Source organism: Papaver somniferum, chromosome 8 (assembly GCF_003573695.1).
Source record: "Papaver somniferum cultivar HN1 chromosome 8, ASM357369v1, whole genome shotgun sequence".
NCBI lineage: Eukaryota > Viridiplantae > Streptophyta > Magnoliopsida > Ranunculales > Papaveraceae > Papaver > Papaver somniferum.
Window position 1 is genome coordinate 18,961,288 of NC_039365.1, and position 21,958 is coordinate 18,983,245.

Here is a 21,958-nt window from a genome sequence, read left to right on the forward strand (position 1 = left end):
TCTGTTAGAGGGAACCCCCCCCCCCCCCCCCCCCCCCCGCAAGTTCAGGGTCCACAGACACTGAGCTTGAATCTAAGAGCATAAAAACGAGCAGAGGATAGTGCTTTCGTGAAAATATCAGCAAGTTGATCCTGTGTAGAGAGAAACCTGACATCCAAAGCCTTGGCAGCAACAAGTTCTCGCACATAATGAAAGGAAATCTCTATATGCTTCATTCTATTGTGAAAAATAGGATTGGTTGATAAATAGGTTACACCCATGTTATCACACCACAAAACAGGAGCTCTTGGAATGGAGAAGTGCAATTCATCAAACAAATATTGAATACAAACTAGTTCTGAAGTGGCATCATCTAAGGCACGATACTCTGCCTCAATGCTTGATCTGGAGACGGTTTTCTGTTTTCTGGAACACCAGGAGATCAAGTTGGGACCAAGAAATATAGCCATTCCATTGGTATATCTTCTGTCAGATATATCACCTGCCTAATCATCATCTGAGTACGCTTGTAAAACTGAAGTCCTCTTAAACTGCAATCCAAAAGAGATAGTGCCCTGTAAATATCTCAAGATTCTTTTGACTGCTGACCAATCAGCATTGGTGGGAATATACATATGTTGAACGACTTTGTTAACAGCAAATGCTATGTAAGGTCTTGTGACTGTGGCATATTGGAGTGCACCAACTGTACTTATATAAAGAACTGGATCCTCAAAAGGAGTTGTATCAGCATCTGCAACAGAAGATAATATAGGAGTGGATGTAGATTTAGCATCATGCATCTTAGTCTTGATGAGAAAATTGGTAATATTGCTCTTGAGATAATAAAATTCCCTTTGAATTGCTGGTTGCCTGGATACCCAAGAAAAAATGTAAAGAAAGACTATCAATTTCATAGGATGAACTACCAGTAACTAATATATCATCCACATAAATGAGTATATAAAGAGCAGATTGGTTAGTTATCCTATAGAAAAGAAAAGTATCAGTTTTAGATGGTAGAAATACATTTGAGCTGAGAAATTCACTTAACCTTTCGAACCAAGCTCTGGGATCTTGGTTTAAGCCATATAAAGATTTCTGAAGCTAGCAAACATGATTAGGAAAAATTTTATCTGAGTAACCAAGTGCCTTCACCATAAATACCTCCCCATTCAAATGACGATGTAAGAAAGCATTTTTCACATCCAGTTGTCTGATCTGCCAATTCTTGTAAAGAGAGATTGAAAGAATTTGTCTCACTGTGGTTGGCTTCACTACAGTGCTGAAAGTATCTTGATAATCAATGCCTTCCATTTGATTGTAACCTTTAGCTACTAATCTAGCTTTATATCTCTCTACAGAACCATCAGCTCTCCTTTTTATTCTAAAAATCCATTTGCAACCAATAACATTGACTTTCAGAAGTAAGAACTAACCTCCAGGTTCCATTTTGTAACAAAGCAGTGATTTCTTCATCCACATCAGCTCTCCATTTTGTATCTTTAAGCTTCTGTGTAGCAGGTAGGTGTTGTGATGTCTTCATACACAGATTGAACTTCAAAAGCAAATATTCTTGGTTTAGGTCTGGAAATACCCATTTTGCCTCTGGTATTCATTGGATGAGCATTAACAACTGGTGGAGAGACAGTATTAAGAGTTTCAAAAGTATCTGGTGAAGCTAGGACTCTGGTGTAGTACTTGAAGAAGAAAGATCAACTTCATTAGAAATAAGAGTTGGTGGTGATGAAGAATCACTTGCAGGTACTATGGAGGGTGTGAGAGATATGGTTGCAGAAGTACTTGAAGAAGGAAACAAATTAGCATATGGAAATAGACTGTCATCAAATTTGACATCCCTGAAAATGATGATTTTATTGGTTTGGGGGTTGAAGCATCTATACCCCTTGTGGATATGGTTGTAGCTAAGAAATATGCACTAAACAGATCTTGGTTCTAATTTATGATGGTTGAAATTTCTCAAAAATGGATAGAAAGCACATCCAAAAGTGTGTAAAAATAGGTAATCAGGTTTGAGATTGAATAAACATTTCAGAGGTTACAGTTTGGATAGATTTGTTTAGGTAATCTATTGATCAAGAAATTGGCAGTTTCAAAAGCATATGAACAAAAAGATATTGGTAAAGAGGCATGATGCGACAGGGCCAAACCAGTTTCTACTATGTGACTGTGTTTTCTTTCAGCTGTACCATTTTGTGCATGAGCACGAGGACAGGAGACTCTATGAGAAATACCACAAAAATCTAGATAAGTGGATATATTCCTATATTCACCACCCCAATCAAATTGAACAAATTTAATTCTTCTATTAAGATGATTCTCAACAAGTTGTTTGAATTTAATAAATGTGTCAAGCACTTCAGACTTATAAGCTAATGGATACAACCATGTGAACCTACTAAATGAATCAATGAAAGAGACATAGTATTTGTAGCCATTAATGGAACACAATGGAGATACCCATACATCTGAATATATCAAATCTAAAATACCGCATACATTATTAGTGCTTGATCCAGTTGCATGTGGAAGAGCATGACTTTTAGCTGATTGACAAGAATAGCAAATTGTAGAAGATAAATGAGAATCAATAACCTCATCGACAGAAGATAGAATATTCTTGAAGGTCTGATAGGCTGGATGACTAAGCTCATCGTGTCATTGTGCTTATGTAGAAATTCCTGATGATAATGCTTGTTTTAGTTGATTGGTGGTGAACTTCATGTGGTACAAACCATCTCTAACAGGACCATAAAGCAAAACCTTATGTGTAACCAGATCCTTTATAAGAAATTTATCAGCATGAAATTCAAAATAGCAGTTATTCTCCTTTGTAAATTGATGTATTGAGATCAAATTCTTGGTAATAGATGGAACATGAAGAACATTTGAAATAGTAAACTTAACAGAATCATTGTGTAAAGTAGATGAACCAGTATGAGTAATATGCAAACCTGATGCATTTCCAACTCTGACTTGATCAGTTCCTTGATATATTCACAGTGCAAATTGAGGTTTGACAAGTCATAAGTGATATGATGAGTAGCTCCTGAGTCAGGTATCCATCCAGAAGAAGAAGATGCATTAGAAGACTCCCCATGATAAATAGCAAATGCTTCAGGTTGAGGGAACAATTAATCATCATAATCATCACAGTAAGAATCAGTCGAGGGATAATAAGATTGCATATCATTTGGAGCATATTTGTATCTGCACTCTGGAGCTAATGTCCTGTTTTCTTACAAAGTTGACACTCAACATAGTAGTTATATCTTGTTGGATAAAAATTATTGGAATTCCCTTGGTTTCCAAATCTGGCACCATTTCTACCACCTCGAAAACTTCCTCTAAATATACCTCCATTTATGTTTCCTCTAAAACCAGAATTACCAGATCTTACATAATTTCCTCTTGCAGGAGCAGTGTGCCAAGACTGATTTTTAGAGTAGTGTGGATAATCATTGGTAGGATAAGTGTTGTGTGGATAATTGGTGGAGCATGTATAGTGTTGCTGATCAAACTGAGTTGGCTTTTGTTGTTGATGTTGTTGAGTGACATTAGCGGAAGCATCATTGAGATCAAGTTTTGATTCAGCAGTCACACGAGCTTCTTCAGATAATAACAATCATAATAGTTCCGATGAAGTAATGAGATTATCAGTTTTCAATTGTTGAGTGCAGATCGACGTTTTGAAAGCATTATACTTAGAAGGTAAACCTTGTAAGATATGAATTACTAGATCTTCATCAGATACAGCTCTATCTATTTGTGTTAATTGATGAGAAATTGAACGAGCTTTATTGAAATATATTAACATTGAATCCGAGCTTTTCTTCAAACCAATTAGATCAGTTTTGAGTTGTAGAAGAGGAGATTTAGTAGTGGAGTTATAATTTTTCTCTAATCGAATCCAGATCTCGTGAGAAAAAATGCAATCTATAACTTGAGAATGAATCTCTTCTGTACAAGCAGAAAATAACCAAGATAAAAGAGCAGAGTCTTGATTTACCCAATAGTTGTATGCTGGATTCTGCACGAATTCATTCTCAGGATCATTATCAACAAACTCATAATCAGCTACAATCTTAGCTCCTTCAGCAGATATGCGACGATAATACTTCACAAGACAGTAAAGAGATCCATCTACAAATCTAAATAGGTTATAGCTTTTTATTAATTGAGCAATTTGAGGTTTCCATGAGGATAATTGTTTGCAGATAGTTTTGATGGTGGTTTGAAGGTTAATGGAATGTATTTATCAGAAAATATCATTGAAAATTGGTTGATGAAGATGTTGATTGTGAAATTTTAATGGAGTTAGGTTTTTGTTTCAGTATCTGATACCATATTGAGAAGATTAAATGTCGTTAGACACTCTTCTCAGTTTTTATTTCATTTCAATTTTGAATTGTTTTTCCTTTCATACTTTTGACGCATGACGTACAAGAGTATTTAAACTCGGAGAAAGATAACCTGATGCAATAGATAACTAACGTACAACTAACTGTCAGGTGCCAATTATCATACACACACACACAAATCACATGCACGCACACATTTATTTCACACAAGTACAAGGTAGTTTCCTAATAATACGGATACTCGCTCATTTTTCATGAGTGAATGAAATAAATATTCCTTAGTCTAGGGTGATCATATGGACCCATCTAGAGGTGAGCATATAAACTCAAACCCGCCAACCCAACCCAACTTAACCCAATCCATGAACAATTTGGCGGGTGGATATCCAACCGTTCATGGGTGGATTGGATACGGATGGATTTTTTATTTGGTGCGGGTGCGAGTATAAAAATCTATTGAACACCCACACCCGCCATGTCAGGGGTAAATGAGAAAATATATCAAATATATAGAAGGATGTTGTGTATTTTATAAATTATGTAACTATTAATGTTCTATTTTCTAATCTATTTTCCATTTTTAATAAAAGAACGAAGTATGTGTATTTACCCGCATCGAATTCACCCACCCACAAGTCTCAAACCCATGGGTGATAGACCGGATGTGTACAAAAATCTATCACCCGTCATTTTGATGGATCGGATTTGGGTGACACCAAATCCACGGATTTAACCCGTTTCTCACCCGTACTTTAGTCCTACATTAAGCAAAACTAAAGATGAACTCGAATATATAACTATATTGGCCTCATTCTCATAAGTGCTTGGGATAACTTATGCAATGGGCTTGTGCGTCAAAGAAAACTTGCCTCATAGGCTTGTGCATATGTCAACCAAGATATGTTATTTTTATAAAATGTTTTCTCTTATTCGTATTTATTCTTGGGAGAATCGTATTTATCTTTTACAAGAAACTAAAAGCTTGTTTTATAAGTATTTTAAAGCCTTGAGGTTTCTTTTCTCTATAAATAGAAAAAAAATTCGTAGTCGAAAACTGTGTCAGAAGCGCCTATCCCGTCTTCTTTTCACCATCTTCTCGCTATGTTTTGGCATTGCTTGTTTATTTACTTTTTATCCCTGTTGCAAAGTTCAGAGAGTGGGTAGCTTGTGTGCTAATACAAGCTATATCGGACAGTCTTATCTTGGACACATCTTCGCAGTTGGGGTTTAGCATTGCTCATTCTTGAGTATATGTATCTGTGAACTAATGTGTTAAGGACAAATTATTGAACCTGTGATCCTTCCCTCGTCAAGTTGTTTATGGACTAGTGTCTGTAGCGGCTTAATACAGTGTCGTTTTCAAAGCTGGACTAGTTCCCGGGGTTTTCTGCATTTGTGTTTCCTCGTTAACAAAATTCTGGTGTATGTGTTATTTATTTTCTGCATTATATTTTTTTATACAATAGAAATATCACAGGTTGTGCGTTTAGTTCAATCAGTTCCCAAATTTGACCTTTGGGTTGTTTATTGAATTAATTGACACTTGGCTATTGGTTTGTGACACCGCCCAAGTTATTTCTCTTATTCAATCGGGCTCGCAAATTCCTTTTTTTTTATTGCAGATTGAATTGAGAAATTGAGATATAACTCTTTGATATACTTTTCTAAAGATTGAGTATGATTGTCTAGTTGATTCTCTTGAAAGTATATTGAAGTTTGTCTACTCAGATTGCCGAACGAAATATTGGGTGTGGTTGTTGTACCCCCTCTTTTTCAATAGGTATCAGAGCAGGCAAACACGTTTAAGACCTCATAAATCTGTGTTTGTAGCGATCTGACTATGGACAGAAGTGTTATCTCTATAAACGTACCACCAGTCTTCGATGGCTCAAATCACCTTTGGTGGAAAATTGCTATGCGTGCCTTTCTTCAAGCGCGTGATTTTCAATCATGGGTTCGGGTTGTTAATGGCTATGATCCTCCTTAGTTACAGTGAATGGTGTAACTACTCCAAAGGATATTGGTGAGTATGATCCTTTAGAAGTTCTTGCTGCAAAGAAAAATTCTGACGGGTTAAATGCCATCATCCATGTCATCACCCCAGACCCCCGGCATCATGTGACTACTTGCACGAAGTCTAAAGATGCCTGGGATATCTTAGAAACTGTATTTGAAGGGAATACCTGTGAAAAATAAGCTAGGCTTCAAAACCTAAATTCTGATTGGGAAAACCTTCGTATGGCAGATGAAGATTCATTTGATGAGTTTAATCACAAAGTGCCTGAAATTATTAATGCATCTTTAGTATTAGGTAAAACTATTCCTAAAAAGGACATTGCGATGAAAATTCTCAGATCGCTGCCATCTAGATATGATTTTAAGAAGCATGCCATAGTTGAGGGAAATAACCTTGCAACTCTTTCCAGAAATTCTCTGGTTGGGAAGTTAAATATCTTTGATCATGAGCATACATCCAAATCTGGAAAGGATGCTGCTTTAAAAGCACAAAAGAACACTAAATTACTTGAAAAAAGTAAAAGTGTTTGCATCTCTGAAGATGATCTTTCTGAGGCTGATTCATCAGATGAAGATCTTGACAAGTCAGTCTCTTTGATCACAAGACAGTTTAGAGATCTTCTTTTGAAGAGAAGTAAACAGTTCACCAGAGATAAACCTATGTCGTCAGTTAAAACCCATAATCGTGTTCCTCATAAAAACAGGGATACTGACAATACTGATGACGAGGATATGCCACAATGCTTTAAGTGTAAAGGATTTGGTCATTTTGAAAATAAGTGTCCGAATCGCAGAAAATACACTGGGAACAAAGGTATTGCTGCAACGCTTGATGAAATGTCTGATCATTATGATTCTAATGAGGACGAAAAGTCAAGTGTTGCACTTCTTTGCGAAAATATTGATTTTATAATTGTAGTAATACATACATCAATCTTGATATTCTTTCGGAAGAAACCTCAACCGTTCTGGAAGAGAAAATAGATTATTCTATGTCTGCTAGAAATTATATGTCTGATTTTTCAGGTTCTACTGTGTGTCTAGCTGCGTACACATCTATGGCGTCTGAACCATCGTCCATATTGACATGTTCTTATTGTACTCTCAAGGGTCGTGAACTCTCCAAATGTTTCAAGTACAAACATAAGATAACATATGTCAACAAACTTTAACGAAGAGCAAACTGATTAGCAAACAAGCTCAAACTTGTTCAAAAGTCGTCTGAGGTATGTAAACTCAACTATTCTCCAAATCTTAGTGTACAAAGAAAAGACTAGACCATTAGAGAAAAGAGTACGGTCTAATTTTTTTGTGAAACAGGGTTATAAGAATTCCATTCACAAAGGTTCTGGTAGGCAGATTATTGTTCACCCCAGCATAACTTAATTGTGTTGATTGGTGTATCTTGTCTCATGTGCCTGATTCAAAAGAGACAAGAATTGGCACACTTCAGGATTTAGGAAAAGAGAAATTTTTTATTCTTATTTTTGGTCTTGCTGTGTTTTGCTTGTTTGGAGTTTTCCCATCTTTTCATATCTAATTGATATTGAAAGGGCTTTCCCTGTTTAATTAATAAAAATAGGATTAAAATTGACAATTCTGCCTTTTTTAGGGTTGTGAGTTGTGCGTACGTGAATCCTGGTAGTAATTTAAAGGATCCGTAACCATAAATTCCTTTTTCCTTCTCTTGAAACTTTTTTATCACAAGACTGCTTGTTGAGATTAATTTGTGATTTCCTCTCACAATCTCGCACGAGTATGGAGACTCCAAGCATTATGTCTTCTGATGGAAAAGATGTTAATATGATTGTTAATCCATCAATCATGAAGGAAAAAGATGAATTTCTGTTACCTCCAACTTTGAAAAGAAAAAAAAGGAATGTGAGGAACCCAAGAGTTGTTCCTTCAAGTTCTCAGAAGTTTTCTGGTGTTCTTGAAGAGTTGAAGGAAACAAGGAAGGAGATTCAGCAAATAAAGGCTATTGTTTTGAGGAATCTTGAAATTCAGAAGGTCCTGGTTCGGTATCAGTCTAGAAGGTTTGTCGGAATTGACTCTTATCTTCATAAACCTTATGTTCCCATAGCCATTGACGACAAGGAGTTAGGGGACGATAAAGAATTTTTCAGAGGTCTCAATGTCTATGAAACTTCTTATGAGAATTTATTCTTGTGTATTAAGAAGGATAATTAGGGTTTGGAATAACAATTATTGTGAGTACACATAGCTATTTCCAACGATTTTCATCTTGCAATGTTTTTAGATTTATTTATTTGAATTCTAAAGTTTATTTTGAAGATGATTTTTGCAGTACTAATCTTTATGATTTTATATATTGCAACTTGTTATGGATATGTTGTTTACGTCCGTGAACCTTGATTGTCCCATATTTGCTCAAAAGTTAACTCTATTATATATCATTATGCAAATATTGATAAAAGATAGAAAGAACTTTTGACTATAAAATTTAAGCCTATTATGTCATTATGCAAATATTGATGGAAGATAGGATGAAATTTTGTTTTCAAAGATTAAGTCTATTGTATGTCATTGTGAAAATAGTGACGAAAAATAGAATGAATCTTTGATTATTCCGCAGTATTGGTCTTTCCCTGATTCACATATTTGTGTATGTACTGTGTTGCTCCGTAAGTTTTCTTATGTTGAGCATGGCCAATTGAATTGATCATTTCCTTTGTGGTTAATTCAATTGATATTTTTTGGATACAAATTCATGTTTCATGTGATTTGATTATGTCCAAAGAAATCCTTATTTTCTTGTAAAAGTAAGGTCGCTCTTGTTGTTCTTTCGAGAATGACATTTTATGGGGGAGAGTTCTTAATTGAACTTGTGCTTAATTGCCATATCTTTGTGGGGAGTACGGTTGTGGAATATTATAGGAGTTTTCTTGTATCCTTATAAACTCCTTGATGAATACACTAAGTTTCGACTATGTGAAATCATCGAAACCAAGTTGATATGTTATCTTTTGGTCATGAAGTATCTCTATGAAAATTTCATTAGGATCCCACTAGTTTTCGTACCTTTGTCAATTTATATTGACAAAAAGGGGGAGAATTAATGTGTAGTTCATACTACAAATACATATGGTTTACGGATTATTATGTAAGGGGAGTGGTTTTCATTGTGAGATGAAGTATTGACTAAGGGGGAGTGATACATACACCATAGTTTTGTTGTCAAAGTTGTGATACAATTGAACTTTGATGTTTTGTAGTAATACTATGACATTGCATAACAACGATTGAGAGTAATTGTTTCTCATTGTCATTGATACGGATCTTCAACAACTATGATGTTGAGTTGAACACGTTCAAAATCACTGGAGTACTTGGAAGTGACGAAGATTTCGAGTAATGTCGAAGAACCAAGAAGATCAAGCATTTGGATAAGAAGCTATAAAGTTTATTTATTTTGTAACCCATATGTATTGCTAGTTTTGTCATTAAAATTGACAAAGGGGGAGATTGTTATAGCACTGCTCGGTCAAACTCGCAAGTGTTGCTATCTCAAGATTGTTTGTCAATGTTAGTGATCAAAACTATAAGTCTTGATTTCTAGTCTACTTATAGCTATGTCTCGGACTAGGATTTGTGTAATTGAGCTTTAGACTTCACGGCGTTCATCAAATGAAGACGAAGAACTACTAAGGAGAGCTTGTGGAACTTCATCAACAAAAGGTATGTGGAGACTGAAACTCATCAATCACTCGGAAAGTCTATTTCTACTATATCTCCTATATTGAGACAAAATTCGTATTGCTATATAGTATTCGATTATACACATTTGATATTTCGAGCTGAGTTCAACTCGCTTACAAATTTCTCGAAATATGTGTTGATAAGATTTCGCTTCAACCAAGTTCATCTTACATTATTCTTGACGAAAGTCAAAAGATGATCATGTGAAAATCGCCTGGTAACATCTTACATGATTTGTGTGATACAGTCATTTGATGTATACCTGGACTGTTTCGTAATGATTATTTTAATAACTTGAAAATTGCTTTGATGCTAATAGTTCGTGAAAACAACTATTTCCATCCTATAAGAATGTTTCAATGATTGCAATAGTGTTTATAACACTTAACCACAATTGGATTATAGACATAGTATACGTAATTGCATATATGTTGATCCAAGACCGGTTTAGTATTGGTTGGTTGTCAGCCAATGCAAAAATGATTTAAGTTCTTTCACTTCACAATTATAAATAATAGTATAGTTATAAAGAACAGATTCGTTCCACAGGGAGATATGGGTTGACAAATTGTTTTGATTACTTATAGAAATCGGGGTGTCTTTTTGTGATTATAACTAAATAATATAAAGCAAATAGAATAATACGAATATCAGAGATAAAAAATACTGGTTAGAGTTTTCATCTTCCATCTTCCAACATGTTATCAACTGAATCAATCTCAACATTCATTTTCTACCGATACCAATAACCCTAGAGCGTCCTATCGCATGATTACTCCGGCAAAACTCCTATTATCATCAAAGGCGCAAGAGCCACTCTTTGAATCCTTTCCACTAAATAGCTTGGCGCAAGAGCCACTCAAGTTTAACCCAATAAGCACTAACATTTATGAGTTGAGGTTATTCTAAGCAATCTGGTGCACGAGCCACACGGATTTAAATCTAGGTTACGCTTCTACATATAATTGCATGACAACATCCCGTCGTTAACAACTATATTATGCTACTTATAACAAGGATTATTCGACAATTGCGGACTAGCAATCACTCATTCATGGATGCATGCTCATTTAATTTGCAACTTAAACAAACTAGCAATCAATCATACATGCAGTTATAAATGGTAGAAAATAAGCGATACTGACAAATTATGAATGAATGAGAATGAATACTTCAGTTGAATAACATGTCTTCCAATTTAGGACTACATCTCTAACCAATAAGAAAGGTTTGGTTATTCATGGATTTCTTAAAACCCATGTAAAATACTAAAGAAGAGATTGAAAGCAAATCCTAGGTTGTAAAGAATTCTCTAACTCCAAAGCTCCCTCTTCTCTCCTCTTGTGTGTAAAAACGAAAATCTCTTTTTAAATGTCCCCAAATTGTGCTGGGCTCGTGCATAAATCCCGGTCAAGGTAGTTTGCAATCTTGCCAAAAATGCGGCCAAAAATGCGGCCAAAAGCTCACCTCAAAGGTCTGTCCGTGATTAGGAAATCATACAGCCTAAGTGGGCTCAAGTCAAACTGAACAGGTGCATCCCACTGATCTTCATTGATTTGTCAGCTCTGTAAACTGACAATGAAAACTTCTCCTCTACCAAATATTTATCCTCGGAAAAATTTCTTCTCGACCCTGTGATTACCTACGGTGGTGAAACCAAACCGTAACTTCACCTGAATTTTCCAACGGTTGGAAAACCAGTACGTAGGTTCCCCTGAGTTGTTGTACGATGAGGTTTTCTAATTGTATCCTTCCCTGACTTCTACGGCTGAAACATGCAACTCTTGACGAACCCTGTCAGCACCAAAGCACTATTGCGTCCAATCTTCTCAGCACCAGTACGTCATCCATCTCGTCTCAGCTTCACTTCCACTGTTAAACTCCATCATCTCCATTGGTTATCCGCAGAAACAACTTTACTCATCACCATTTCCATAGTAGCAGCCAAAGCTCTAGTTCAATCACTCATCAGTCAGTCACTACTCCATCACCGAGCATTAACATAACTCTGTCCATCATGTATCTTCCTCTATCTTGAACTACGAACATCAATCACCGTGCATCATTCTTTGTACGTAGTACGTAACCAGAGATAGTCATCTCTCTCAATAGCACAACACCGTTCCTGTCAAACTCGAGTTCTCCATCAACAATGGCAGCAAGCCATTTTCATTCTCTACCAAGATTAAATTGTAGCTCTAACTCTTCACCGGCAACACTCCATTGTTACCAATCTTCCATGAACTGTCGACCAACAGCTCAACCCAACTGTCAATATGATGGACACAATTTTATGTCCGATTTGTCTCGATTATATATATTAATAGTGCTCATTTTTGTATTAATTTTTGTGTTTTATATGTTTGTAGGTATTTTTGGTCAATAAACATTTTTGGAAAAATCAGCTCGAAAAGTTGTCTAATACACCCGGAGGCATTGATTTTGGCACCCACGGTTTGGATAAGGGGCACCCCGGGCACCTCCAATAGAGCTGATATCTGCACCTCTACTCTGGATAGGGGGCGGCCATCTTCTTTGTTTGAAATTCAGAATTTGGCGGGAAATAGTAGCAGCAGCGATGCAGATTTAGGGTTGAAGTTTGAGCGATTTCTGGTGAGATTCAATTGCAAATATATCGGTTGGTATGGACTTCCTGGAGCTTAACAGGATTGATGTATGTGTTTGGACCCAACCAATTGGGCTAGATAAGCCGGGAGAAGCAAACAGAGGAGGTGAAGTTTATCGGGTCTGTTAACAGATTTCGGTGGAGATTGTGTCGGAGGTTGACGTGCAGATGGGTTTGGATTCACTTGATTTGTCAAAACAGGATTGGTATGTGTCACAGATTCGAAAAAATAGCAACAAATCTTCGAATCAATCAAAACAGAGGAGGAGAAGATATTACGGGTTCTGGTGAGTTTATATATGGCAGATCCGTGATTATGTTGGGTTTAATTCGAGATAGGATATTGCTCTAGCCTAGTTGGAGTGTGGACATCTCATCTAAATGCGTAAAGAAGATTTGGTAGGGAAATAAATCTCGAGATTTGAGGTGGAGGAAGAATAAGAATAACCTAAGATTTATTGAGGTTTAATCGATCTGTTGGCTATATATAGGTTTGTTGCAAGTCACAGAGGGGTTACGTAATCTTAGGAGAAGTTTAGAAGAGAACAGAGAGATGAAATCACTAGTTGGAGTTTTATTTCTGCTGCTGCAATACCAAGAACACGAAGAACATAGACGCACACGCACCTGTTGCAGAACACTATCGCTATTCAACAACAGAACCTATCTATCGTTTATCAACAGTGATTACCTTAGGTTTTTAGCTATTGTTTCCTATTTGTAACAGAGATTCTGCAACACCTTAAACGTGTTGCGAATCGGCTATGATCTCACTTTTTCACCTCCTTGTACACTTTTGAGCTATAAAAACATATTTTGAGAACATGATTAATATGAGGAGCTAAACCCCTTTGCTGAGGCGATAGAGGAAGCTATTTTCCAACAAAAAGTGGTAAACTCTTATTTATTTAATTATTGTAATTATTATTATGATTATTTGCCTTGAACTATTATTAAATATGATTTTTATTGAGTGATTGTGATCTATTTTGATGGAGTATGCTTAGTTTAAGACTTTTGATGCTTCATACTTGGTATTTACAATTATTGCTTTTGAAAATCTACTTGTTGCAATATTTTAGAATCAAATTAAACGAGAAAATTGCAAAAATATAAATATTGGTTTAATCACTTTGAACTTGGAAAATAGTGTAATCTTAGCCTCAGTGTTCTTTTACTATTGATATCATCTTTGATTGAGTTTGCTACAACTTTTAGTGTGTTTTCTATTTTAGTTTTATAATTTAAGTTTAAATATCATCCTTCGCAAGTCTGATAATCGAACCACTTTTTACCATTATCACAACCACATCACAATACCTCTTGAGAAACTCAGCCAACCATTCAACTCCACGGAAACTCCATTATCATCAGCCAATAAAAGTAGCTCAGCTCCACCATACTTCTCATCATCACTGCCATGTTTTTCGTCTGTTACCAAGACTTATTCTCCACCCTCATTATATCATGAGCATCACAACATGTTTCATATCGTCACTAACAACTTCAACAACTCAGTGTTATTGTTCATCTCGAGCTTGAGTTCTTCTCTGTCAACCATGGCAACAGCAGCAAAATCGGATAACTCTTCTTTATCCCATCCTTACGTCACTGCCATTTGAATTCAGTTGTCGAGATCCTATATCATCCCATTGCTGCCATTATCTTCGTATTATCCATTCTAGCCTCGAGATATCTGCATCTTCGTAATCTCATTTCCAACGGTAGCTATCACCATCAGACGCTGCAAAACCAAAACCCCATAATCTTCTCTGTTGTTGCACAACTCCTTTGTCATCACTGTCAAGCTTATCAGCATCGCTGATTTCTTCAGCTGAGTCGAGGAATAAGAAATAGGGTGCCTTTATCTAATGAACTGGTGCTCTTAACAACTTCGTTTAACTATCAGTTTTGCAAAAATGACAGTTGAGTTTCTTTTGAAGCTTGTTTGCCCCTTAACATATACCGGAGTTCCAATAGCAATCTGTGCTCTTGTACATCTTTCGCGACTTTGACTTGCTTCAATCGCCCATCATTTCTTCATACGACGTTGGAATGACTCCATTCTTTCTCCGCTGGCTTCGTCTTTTCGTCCTCTTCAACGTGATGTGAAGAAATCTCTGATTTGAGCGAGTTACACTTCCTTTTGGTTAAGATAGCATCAAATACCTAACAAACTCAAAAGCAAACAAAATCAAAGCATATTGATATAAAAACTATCAAGAAAGCAAAGCATTTGAGTACCTAACTAGTGAAAATATTGCACCTATCAAATATGTGTACCCGTATATGTACTGGCGAGGTCAGGTGAAGTCCGGGATCCTTGGTACGCGTACCCATACGCATACTGGCGAACTCAGTTGAAGTCCGAGCACTATTGTATGCGTACCCGTATGCATACTAATTCAACTGTTGTTTTGGATGTGTTGTAGTATGCGTAACCATACCCATACTGTCGGACTCAGTCCAAGTCTGGCTACTTAAATATGCGTACCCGTTTGCATACTTGAGTGGGTTAAAGTTCTAGAATCGGTTGTGACATGAACTGTTAGAGCATAGCTCGGTTGAACCCACCAAGCGTTGGTATGTAAAGTTTGGTTGTCATATTTTAGTGAATCAAAACTCATGTTAAGAGTCGCTTGATTATGTACTAGAGTCAACTTCGTATAGGTTATCTTGAAAGTATTAGGATATGAGACATTACAAGTATTGCGAAGTCTTGAAGATGTGAAGAAGCAAGGATCTACAACGACAACAATCATCCTTCCACTTGAGGTTAGTGACATTTGACTTGAACTGTTTCATTCCCTAACGTATCTTTCAAGTCGTACATATTCAAAACAAAACTAAGAAGAATTTTTAAACTCTAGATAGACACAGTATTAAGGAATACAATACGAGGTTTATTGATTAACAATTAAACTTTGTAGATAAGACATCGCCATAATCATTTGAATGCTATTGTAATTATGTATGGGTATGAGGTGAGGATTTCATCCTAGGGAAAAATGTTTACATGTGTTCTAAGGAAGTAAGTTCATAAACTAGTTTGTGAACCGAAAAGGAAATTGCCAGGAGTTATTGGTTTTGTTATTCATTGCATATCTTATGAACAACCAATATGTGTGATTGAGTATAACTGTTCACGACTTGTTTGTGTTCTTGTTAGAACTATTCACAAAGGCCTGACTTGTATTGGTATGACTTTTATTAGTGAAACTGATCTTAAGTAATCACCTGAGATGGTATGATCGGGGTTGTGTTTTGTCTGACCAAATTTGGGAAAGGGAAACCAATCCTAGTAAGATTTGCAGTACATCAAAAATGGGAACCGATCCTTGTATGAGGTGCAACAAGGTTTATAGCAGAAAGGGGAACCGATCCTATGAAAATGTGCAACACGTTTTTAGGCAAAGGGGAACCGATCCTATGAACATGTGCAACACATATAAGTTAGATACCATATATATGTGGGCAACCGATCCTAGTACCTAGTCAACCGAATTTTTTAAAGCTAGTGTGACTATGCACAATACTCACATGGAGGTAGAACCGAAATTGTTTTGGTAGAACCGTTAAACCCATGATTGTGATTGAATGTTATTTGATCAATCGCATAGTTCTTGAAAGTCAGATGAACTAATTTTAAACTTGTTTGGAAGTGTGGAAAATTGGTTTCAAGGTTGTAAGTGTGAAAGATAACTTAGAAAGTAAGGATGTCGACATACTTTGAACACGTGCTGTGAATGTTTGTTTCTTTAATTTTGAAAGTTATTCCTTAATAGCTAAGGGAAGATAATCCCAGGATCGAAACATAAGCAAGTTAAGAATCTTTTAATTAAGGTTATTAATTTCATTTTGTTTGGAAACACAAGAATTAGTAATCTGCATTTACTAATTAGATTTTCCGAGAGATTTCGATCATTATTTTTGGACAGAGCATTTCCAGGAATTCTGAAAACCGAATTTGTGCTTTAATAAGTATCTTGAGAATATTTTCGATTTTGGAAATTCCTTGGTGTCCAAACTTCCTTGTATATAAATACTTGAAGTTTTCCTTTATAGTAAACTAATCCTTCGTAACAACAAGCTTCCTCTTTGTTGTGTTGTTACTGGTGTAGCATCCTATTCAGAGAGGAGAGTAACCTAATTAAGAGAAATCTCTTACGGCCGCTCAGTTTAAAGTCTTCTTTGGGATTGAGAATCTCTAGTGTACACAATACTTGTTTTAGTAAAAGATGATCCAATTAATAATCGGTTTATCCTTGTGATAGATTGGATTGATTAATTGAGTAGATCGGCATCAACACAATTCTTGGATTAATAGTGTTGTTGGCTTAATCTTAAACGATTACTTCGGTAATTGAACATAAGATAGATCTAAGGACCTAACAAAGGAGTTTATGTTAAGATAAACGGAAGAGCCTTTGTCCGACTCATATCACTTGGTTGAATAAAGTTGATACCAAACAGGTTTGTTGTTTCTTTACTGTTTGGAATAGAACCAAAGGAATTGATCCAAGTACGTGACTTATTTATAAGTTGGAGGCGTGGGAATACAGACGGAACTAGGTGAACTATAGGTTTAGTTGTTTGGTCTCAACTATACGAAGTTAGGTGTAATTTTTTGTAGCGCCTTAATCTTGAGAGTATTCAATTCTGGACAAGGTCCCGGGGTTTTTCTGCATTTGCGGTTTCCTCGTTAACAAAATCTTGCCGTGTCATTTACTTTATATTTCCGCATTATAATTGTTTTATTATAATTAAATTAAATTACACAAACGTTAATTCTTATTTACTTGATGAGTGAATCCTATTGTGTTTGGTTAAGTACGAACTTTTTTATCAAGTAACATACTTCGTTGTTGTATTGTCTCGATCTCGTATCCATAGACGATCACACGAAGTGTGAACCGATTAGTTGTATTGTCTCGACTCAGTCCATAAACAATCACTTTCGGAGAAAGGACTTATAGGTAGGAAAAGTTTTAGCTTGAGGTATATTTGGTTACCCTCGCCTTTTCATGAACATATACATTTATGTAATAAGAAACGCAATCACTTGCAAACCGTGTCTATAACGTTCATGAATTGATTCGAGTGAATCAAACCGATTTTGCTTCAATTGTAATATAAAAATTAAACAACTCTATAACTAGTTTCATTTGAGTCATTTGAACTAGTTGTGATTAAGATGAATAAGGTTGATATGAAAGTGTTCATATAGCTAACTTCGGTTAACTATTACTGAGCCAACCTAGTGTACACGTTTAGGCACGGTTACCCATATTTAAATGAAGGTATATTTAATTTGTGTGTTAAGTACATCTAACGGTGGAGAGATATTGCTTTGGTTTCAAGCAAACTTAGCTTGGCTCTTAGATCAGGTTTCATCTAACGGTGAATATTGATTTCTTTGTTCCAAAGCTATCAAACCCTGATTTGAAGACTGAATAAGGGAGAACTCTAGCAACTTGGAAACCTAATCCCCACACCTCTTGTGTGGTACTAGTTGCGACTAGAGTCGATTATCCTTTAACCTTAGGTTTATTCCAAAACCTTGCAGGTTAGCGACTGAAAGACTTCTTTGGGATTGTGAAGCCAGACTCAACTATTTTTTCTATAGTTGCGTGTTCTGATCTTACTTCTAACATCGTGATTAAGTATTATCTTTGCTAAGATTTGCTTGAGATTTATCTCTGACAGGTAAGATTAAAAGAAGTCACAAACATCTTCGTATCATCGTTTGTGATTCCACAATATCGTGTTTCGCTTCAATACGATTAAGATTATTGTGAGGTGATTGATAATACTAGGTTGTTCTTCGGGAATATAAGTCTGGTTTATCAATTGGTTCTTGTGCACCTTGATTTATCATAAGAAGAAACAAAACTCATAGGTATTTCTGTGGGAGACAGATTTATCTATCTCAATAGACTTTTCTGTGTGAGACAGATTGGTTTATCAAGTCTTCGACTTTGGGTCGTAGCAACTCTTAGTTGTGGGTGAGATCAGCTAAGGGAATCAAGTGCGTAGAATCCTGTTGGGGTTCAAAGATGTAAGGAGCGCAATTGTACCTTGATCAGTGTGAGATTGGTTAGGGTTCAACTACATTCTAGTCCGAAGTTCATTTGTAGTTGGCTAGTTTCTGTAGCGGCTTAGCACAATGTGTTGTTCAAAGCTGAACTAGGTCCCGGGTTTTTTCTGCATTAAAAGTTTCCTCGTTAACAAAATTCTGGTATCTGTGTTATTTCTTTTCCGTATTATATTTTGTTATATAATAGAAATATCACAGGTTGTGCGTTAAGTTCAATCAGTTCTTAAATCCGACCTTTGGGTTATTAATTGAATTGATTGATGCTTGGATATTGGTTTGTGATATCGTCCAAGTTATTTCTCTTATTCAATCGGTCTCGCAAATTCCTATTTGTTTGATTGCGGATTAAATTGAGAAATTGAGACATAACTCTTTGATATACTTTTCTAAAGATTGAGTGTGACTGTCTAGTTGATTCTTTTGAAAGTATATAGGAGTTTTTCCACTCATATTGCCGAAAGAAATATTGGGTGTGGTTGTTGTACTCTCGCTTTTTCAAAGTTTATTGAAATAAACGACTTGCTAAGTCTCAGACAACCAAGTCAAGCAGATAAACTCCAAGATCAAAATATTAGAGTTTTCACTTCATAGTCTTTAATCTTCTTTTTTAAAGTCACAACATGCACAACAACTTAATTCCTCTATAAATTTGTGCACGGGAAGAAGTCTGTTAACGTTTGTAAATCAGTAAATCTATCAACATATTCTGAATCACTTTAATCTTTATAGTCTGGTCTTCACAGTTCTTGAGGGTCTTATTGTAGAAGTGAAGGATCCTGGAATAAACAAGAATTTATATAGAAGATGACTATGCGTCAGTTCAACAAGTCCAATGACAGAAAAACTAAATAATAATTTAGCATCTCACCAACAATAATATTAGTCACGATAATTCTCAACTGACATCAACGTGAGGTTAACCATGTTATTTATGTGGGAATTGTATTAATCCCCTGTTCTGATGGACTTTACAAATACCACAATATATCCCTCTCATGTTTGGGTTCATTAACATTTTTTATTCTTTCCATATTTATCCTCCATTCACAATACAGATTAAATCAACTTGGAGATAGAAATTTTCTCCCTCTTCAACCACAGCCACCATCACCACTACCACCTTCTCCGCCACCAGATCGGAAAAAAAATCTTTATTCTTCTTTTTCCTTCTCTATTGATATCATCACCACCACCACCTCTGCATTACCACCACTCCGTCGTCATTTTCACCTCCATCATAAGATCGAGTCAAGAGAAATTTTAAATCCAGTGATGAATCAACGAGAAGTTAATCTCCATAACCTAATCTCAAGCCCATCAGAAACATTAATTTCATTTTGATTTCGTTGAAATACCTAAAACCAAAGATTTCGACCGGATTTGGTTTCAATTTGTAAAAACCTAAAATGTTATTTCTTAAAGATTGTCTGCATCTATTGGGAATAGATGATAAAATCTCCATCAACAATTGGATCTGAATAGTCAATCATCAAAAACGAATAAAAAAGTAAGTTTTATCTGTTATTGTCATTCTAATTCACTCTTAGTTGATGTGTTGAATTTTGACAAAATTCTTTTGCTACTAATTTAAGTTCGACCATGCTATGTATGTATTGAGTTTCTGACGTGGAGAATGATTGTTAATTGTTTTCTTTTAGTCTTTCAATTTGATGAAGATTATCTAGGTCATTTTCAATCGGTAATTCAATTTATGGACTGTTTCTAGTAATGGATGTTGTGATGGTGGTGGTGGTGGTGGTTGTAGGTGTTGTTGCATAGGTGATGCTGGTTGCTGTGTTTACAGCAGCGGTGGTGGATATTGCATCATTTTTGTTGGAGCCTGTTGTTGTAGGGGAGGTGATGGTGGTGGTGTTTTCTGTAGTTAACTGTGAGGGTGATAATGGTGGTGATAGTAATATTGGTATTGGTGTTGGTGTTGTGGAGGTGGTGATGCCAGACTTTGAGAGGGATTTTTTTTTTTTACTTTTATTACTGATGCAGGAGCAGCAGTCGAGTGGTGAACGTAGACGGTGGAAGCAACTGTGCTATCATAGTAACTTTTCCTTGTCAAGCTTGTTCAAGGTTATATTGCACTGGGAGCCAGATTATATGCTAAGAAATTCATTGAAGGTATATGCTTAAAGCATTATTGCTGCAGTAAGTAATTTAATGTTGATTGCTTATAAATACCGAAACAGCGTGTTATACTTTATTTCGCAACAACGGATACAATTAGATTTTAGTAATTTAATGTTGATTTAATTGATTACTTTGGGAATGCTCAATTAGATTTTACTAAGTTGCATTTTGGTGGTGTACAATGGTTCTAATTAGAGCTTAAGACCAGAATTAATTTCTACTTATTCTTATATCTAATGTGTCGCTGCAGGTTAAGGTTAATGGGATCCCTGGAAATGCACTACAATTTATAGATATGATACCCTTAGTGTCTGCAATTAAACTTGAATCCTCAAGGTGTGGTTGTAGTACTACCTTGTGTTTAGCTAATGTTTTTGTGTATGTATATGTCTGGTTGTGAATATGCATGTGAATAAAGTTGTCTAACTATGTTTGCAGGTGGAATTTTGCTCTTTATATGATTTATGTAGAGTGGTTTTTGGCAGGGTTGAGGTGTATTAGACGAACTTGTGGTGTAATGGTAACAACCTGGCTCCACGTCAGAAGATGCGTGTTCGAATCACGTCAGGTTCACTAATTTTAGTACATCAATTTTATGAATCAACTTTGGTTGTTGACGCCAGATTTTGGGATCAACTTTGGTTGTTGACCCGTTCACTGGGATCAACTTCCATTGTTGATCTCAGTGAATAGGATCAACATCCATTGTTGACCCAAAAAAGTTGGAGTACTTTTTTACTTATTGTGTCAACAAAGGAAATCGATCAACTTTGGTTGTTGACACCATCTTTTGGGATCAACTTCGGTTGTTGGCACCATATTATGATGTTAAATTCGGTTGTTGAGGCTATATTATTTTATATTTATTTATTTTATTTTTTGATTTTTTTCTTTGAGGATCAACTTCGGCTGTTGATACCAGATTTTGGATCAACTTAAGTTGTTGATGCCATATTGTTTTGTTACGAGCTTTTGATTATTTTTTTTGGGATCAATTTC